We start from the raw sequence: 6415 nt of genomic DNA on the forward strand, positions 1-6415 counted from the left end.
ATGGGTTATGACAGGCCAGCAGGTTTTCTAGGACTCACTGCACCCCTTGAATATTACACACCCTCTTTTGGATTACAGAGCTTGTCATTTTTTCATGTCCCAAAGAGTACATAGCGCACATGAATAGCAATTGATCAGGAAAATTTTCACCTCAACATTCTTGTGCTGCAGTCAGTGGGAATAGAGGATCAATTAAGTTCTTAATAATAATGAGGAAGAACATATTGAACTGGGGTGCACATTTTCAGTTGGGCACAGGGAATCTTATACAAAAATGAGAACAGTTGGAAGTCAAGAGATGATCCATCATGGACTATGCCAATATGATAAATGTATCTCTTGATAGGAATGTCACAGGTGCCCATGCTACTACTAGGCTTTAGCTACTTAAACATATCTAGCACAGCTGACACTGACAGTAATTGAAGCGCGGTCTAGGGTTGTGACCCAGACCCAACCCCGCCCGGCTGACTATGCGCAAGCCTATTCTTGGGGCTGACAGTACCAGCCCCGGGGCACTCAAAGTGAGGGTCAGAATTTGCCCGCGGCGCCCCGGGTGTCCAACCCAGCAGGGCTGCCAACCCTTTTAAACCCTTTTTCCGCTGGAAAGCTCACAATTTCTTTTTATTTTCTAAGTCAGTCCCTACTCAAAGCTAAGGCTGAGCCTGAAACCCCAAATGTTGGGGGTGGGGGTTCAACGGGGTAATTTTCTCTCCTGATGACAGAACGGCCCCCAACCCTGGATCTCCGCCGGGGTTTTTTTTACAACAAACGCAGAACGGGTCCCGGACCGACAGACAAAAGTCCCCGGGTAGCTGGGGGATATAATCCCCGATAATCCCCTGCTACCCGGGGACTCCCGTCAAGTACTAGGATCAATTTTTTCTGCCTGGCAGAACGACCCCCGGACCGACTATCCCCCAGGGTATTGGAGTTCAATACAGGCTGGCCCGACCCCCGATCCCGCCGGGAATACCCCGGGGTATCCCCAATCCCCTGGGGTTCGGGGCTCATCCTTACGAGTCAAAGCTTTTATACAAAGTATGGTGGCTGTGGAGCGCCAATTGAGTCAAAACCACCAAAAGCACAAATTCTACATGAAACCTCGGCAGAAAGCCCCGCTGAGCCTGTCCCAATCCTGAGTCCGCTGAGGTCCGCTGGCCTGGGAACAGAGATCCCCTCATTCGACTTAATTTTGTGCGATTATTCAGCTTTCTATTCTCGTTTGTGGCAACTCATCTATACTTTTTGAGTCCTGATTTTTCAAGTATTGCAGAGCAAGCAAAGAAAATGTAACCCAGAAATGTCCATTCACAAATTGTGTAGTTCCCCCCCAAAACCTATGAAGATCACCTTTCATGAAAGCATCATGGGGGTCTTGTTGAGACAATGATGATTATCCAAACACATAGTAACACACTTTACCATGTTATCTGATGATTGGGATACATAATTTGTTCAATATGATGAAGGGTTTATTGATCAATCAACACAACACGGCTTTTCTAGAGCGGTCATTCAAAAAGAATCTCTTCGCATGCTCCACCTAACATATGAATTTAGGATGATCTCCTATAGCTGATATGAAGAAAGGGATGATTCACATTGATCAAGTTTGCTGCATAAGAATCACACTGTCAAAGAGGACACCTGGGGGTGACGACGGGTAAAGTGTTGTCCGAGGCAGTGGACTCTGGGTCGGGATAGGCTCAACGGGGCTTTCTGAGGGTGTTTCATGTACATTTTTTGCTTTTTGGGGTTTTGACTCATTTGGCGCTCCACAGCCACCGTAACAATGCCTCCTTCGAGTTGAAGTACAAGATTGTACCCTTTTCAAGCGTTGTTTGCTCCAACATCGAGTGCTTTCTGCTCTCACAACAATTCAGGGCCTGCCCTGGTAGCCCCTGTGTGTTTTTCAGAGGTACTTGGGTCTTCCCAAGGCCGGGATTGGCCCTTGAGGTAGCCCCGTCACCCTCAAAGTCGGGTCACAGCCCCAGCGCAGTCACGACTCACCGAAGGTAGGTGGTCACGTGACAAAATTTGAAATTATGGTTTGTGACAGAATCGTCGCGTGAAGCGGATCAAAGCTAACCAAAACTCAAGACAGCACAGAAAGAAGTTTTGAAAGCAGTCCAGTCACAAAACAGAAAGATGGTGAGGAAATCAAAACAAGTCAAAGTATCATCCAAACCTTTACATTCAGCGGGCACTTCAACTACGACGCCACCTTTACCGGATCTCACTCAAGGGAAGTTGTCATGTATGACCGCCGAGATCATAAAGATGATCCTTTACTGGATCAATCATCTTCCTTCAACTCAGCAAAAACCTCGAAATCAACGGACTCATCCCATTCACAACGAAAACGATGATAAAGACAAGGACATTCGAGGCCTTCAAAAATTTCGGAAACAAACTCACAGTTCGTTGAGCAAATCTACTACTCTATGTCCCTTCATGCACGATCGATGTGACAATCCTTGACCCTTCTCCTTCTACGCACATTTATGTGCCATCATATACTCCTCTCACAATAAAACACATTCTTGAACTTTCAAAGGTAACCCAATGGACGATATCCGATCGCTGGCCTCAGTTAATCGTTTCTTCTATGGGATATGTACTCCTTATCTTTTCGAGGTAACTTTCCTCTCTAATCATCATCCTATTCTCACGATTCAGTTACCTATGTACTCACTTTGATATCCGTTCCAGGCCTTAGATTTCCAAGGTTTTACAGTGAATAGATTAAAATCCACACTCAAAGAAACTATTAAAAAACATCCAGATCATGTTGGAAAACTCCGGTGGAGAGTTTCAGACTCTAAATCCGCTTTAGAGGAAGGCAAAGAATTACGGCGTGCCAAAAAAAATCGCTACGACTCAACTTGGACTTCACAGTGGGGTCCGAAGTCGCGATCTGGAGTTTTACTTCAAATCTTGAAATCTTGTCCGAATCTCGTCGATCTGGACATCGATCTGGATCCCAATCTTCTTATGCCTACCAAAACTCCAGACGCAATGGACTCCAGAGACTTTCAAGACTCTTCAAGATCGTCTGTAGATCGAATGCCAAACATATTTATCAAACCCATCTCTCAACTAACGTCACTTACTCATCTTTCACTAAAATCTCCAAGTAACCGACTGCCTTACAAAGAAACCTTTCTAGTAGACATTCTAGCAAACCTTCATCAACTCCAAAGTTTCGCTTGTTCAAGGATTGCTAATGCTCCTCTGAGCCAGCGACAAACTCAATCACCACTTGGAAAACATCTCGCTTCGCTTACTCACCTTGTCGAATTACATCTTCACGAAGCAGGATGTTTGGATGCCAGGTGGAACCAATATAAATGGAAAGGTTCCTTGAGGGCGTTATCGTTGATAGATTGCGATCCAATCCCGATCTTAGATTTACACGTTTTTGTTGAACTTTTTAAGTCGACCTTAACGACTCTTGTATTGGTTAGGGTTACCACGCATCTCCCACGGTTTGGTCCAGAGTCTACAATCCGATTCAAATTACCTAGACTCACTAATCTAGAAATCTCATCTTGGTCCCTGGTTGATTTCCCAAGAGCTTTTCAAGATTCAAAGAACCTCTCATGGCTCTCGTTAGGTACCAGTGAATTTACCGAAGATGAGGATTTAGAAGGTTTAGTTCACGATCGACTTTGGCCTAAGCTTAAAACACTTGAGATTACCAATCATGAGTGGTCCCACCGTGAAGATTTTTCAGAACTAGAAGACTTGTGCGAGAAATATAGAATTGAGCTTATCTTGAATGTGTCATTTATTCCTTCGGATGAAGAGGATGGGATGTATGGTTATGGTAATATTAATGACGATCTCTATGACGACGAATATTATGAACGACGGCCACGATGTGCTTATGCTGATTCGAATGACGGCTGGGACTCAGATTTTTAACTGGATTCCTCTGATTCGGATTATCATCTGTATTGAGATTTTGGTTCAGGTTATGAAGTCCCTTTTGGACGGTGAAACACGATGTCGACTTCTCGATGCAAGGTGTTAGGTGTTGTGTTTCAAGTCACACTGGGCAATACATCAAGACGTCGATGTTGGATGCACTTACGATTATTGAATCAACTATCAAGGAATTCAGAATTATGAATACAATTGAATCATCACTAACATGTCAATGAGTTCACAGAGCAATGCTAATTGAATGAATTCCTGTTTAGAATTTCCATTTCCTGATTGATTATTTCTTACGCTTTCCTTTATCATGTTGTACAAAGTTTGCTTTTGCTGTTTCTGCTCTGTTTATGTCCGTAAATCGTCACCTCGTTCTATTCATTTCATCCTATATTTTCATGCTATAAATCACATTTCTATTATACTACTCTAATAGCCACAACAACTGATAGTGTGGAAAGCAATTCCTATGATCACGTCTTAATCTCATATCATTTTTTTTATTATTACATTAGATCAACTCACAACAGAAAAAAGAAAAGATCCATAAATCACACTCTTCAATTTTTATCAAGGCATGTGGACTCAAGACAAATAATCAAAATCATCATTTCAATTCAAATTATCACTATATGGATCTTGTTATTCTCAATGAACATCAATCTTACATTCAAAATGGTATATTTTATACAGACATAGAAGTTCAAATAAAAACAATACATACAAAAAAGATAAATAAATGAGATACATACATACCTTGGAAAAAAAAAGAGGGTCAAAAATTGAAAATGTCAACATTGATGTTACACAAATAAGATTAGAATTGATGAATCAAGAATGAAAACTCACCTAGTAGATTAATCAATCCCCAAACAGTTGATCTACAAGAAAGAAGTCAAGAATTGAAATTGGAATCTATGCAGCTATGAACTAACATTAAAGCAAGTCAGGAGAAAGTGGAGAAGTCAGTTTAAATGATGCAACAGAATAGAAGGAACAAAAAACTTACCTAAATGATCAAGAAGTCGAAATTAAAATTGAAGTCAAGAGAGTTGAAAATTGATTAAGAAGGCCTACAATCAAATTTAAATGAATTGATCTTAAACAATTGATGCAAAGTTCAAAATCGAATGACAGACAAATAAAGAAACAATATAACTTGTCATTATTGTGTAAGAGAGTGGAGAAAAATGTTAAGAACAGACCTCAAAATCAAAATCTAGATAGACAAAGATGAAAGAGAAAGTAACAAAAGACTTACAAGATAGATCAGAGCTCAAGATCGAAATTGAATTGAATGTTTATGAAGATTGTAGTTGAAACAGGCTGAGATCGAAATGGAGTTGGTGTAGTTAGAGACTGAATTGATTGATATTGAAGTGAAGGTGGTTAGAGTTGAGTAGTGATCGAGATAGAGGGGTCCTATGGAAGCTTTTGTTTCAACTTATCAAATAGATACCTAGAAGCGAAATGAAAAGGGAATCAAAATTTTAAACAAAGAAGATAAAGTTAGTAAACAAGAACAAACAAAGATAAAGAAATGAAAGAACTTACTTAAATGAAGATCAAGATCAAAGGTCAGAATCGAAACTGAATCCATCAATCTATTCATCAGATACAATAAGAATAGAAAAAAAAAAGGAAACAGAATAGACATTCGATTTTGAGGTCTGAAGTTAAAACTAATGAAAAACTTAATAGAAGGATCGATTTTGAGGGTTTAAATTGAGATAGAGAAAGAGGGTGGTGTCAGTGTTGTGCAAGATGAATAGTAGAAAGAAAGTTAAGAGAGAAAAGACTTACATATTTATCAAGATCTAAATCAAAGATCAGAATCGAAATCGAAACTAAATAGGAATTCGATTTTGAGGTCCAAAGTTAAAACTAATGAAAACAAAGAAAGGAGGTAAAGGAGTCAGTATGAGAACAAACAAAGAAGTGAATGGGAAAAGAAACTTACTTAAATGATGTCAAAATCGAAATCTAAATACATAAAGTCAAGGATGGGATAGTGTAGAAGGAGAGAAAAGAAATTGAACTTACATTGTAAATCGATGGTGTGAAGATCGAGCTGGAGCTTGAGGATGAAGTGCGATCGAGAGGTCCTGAAAATCGAAATCTAAACAACTAGAGAGAAGAGATGAGTGAAAGAAAGAAAAAAAAAGGGAGTCAACACAGATCATGAACAAGTTAATAAAAGGATGAGCAGTAAAAAACAGGGTACTTAGCTGTTTTGAAATAAAACTAAATCGAAAATCAAAGTGAATCTGGTGATGTCGTGATTTGAACATAGAGGCCCGATCGGAGATGAAGTCGAAATTGGAAAGGGAGGAGGGAGTGATCAGGAGGTTTTTTCTTAAATGTATTGGTCTCGTTTTTTTTGTCTCGTTCGTGTCTGTGTGTGTGAAATCGTGTGTGTTTTTCTTTTTTTTGTGATTCATCTAGAGTTTTTTGGGGAATCTCAGCCGAATAC

Source organism: Melampsora larici-populina, assembly GCF_000204055.1.
Source record: "Melampsora larici-populina 98AG31 unplaced genomic scaffold MELLAscaffold_16, whole genome shotgun sequence".
Classification (NCBI taxonomy): Eukaryota; Fungi; Basidiomycota; class Pucciniomycetes; order Pucciniales; family Melampsoraceae; genus Melampsora; species Melampsora laricis-populina.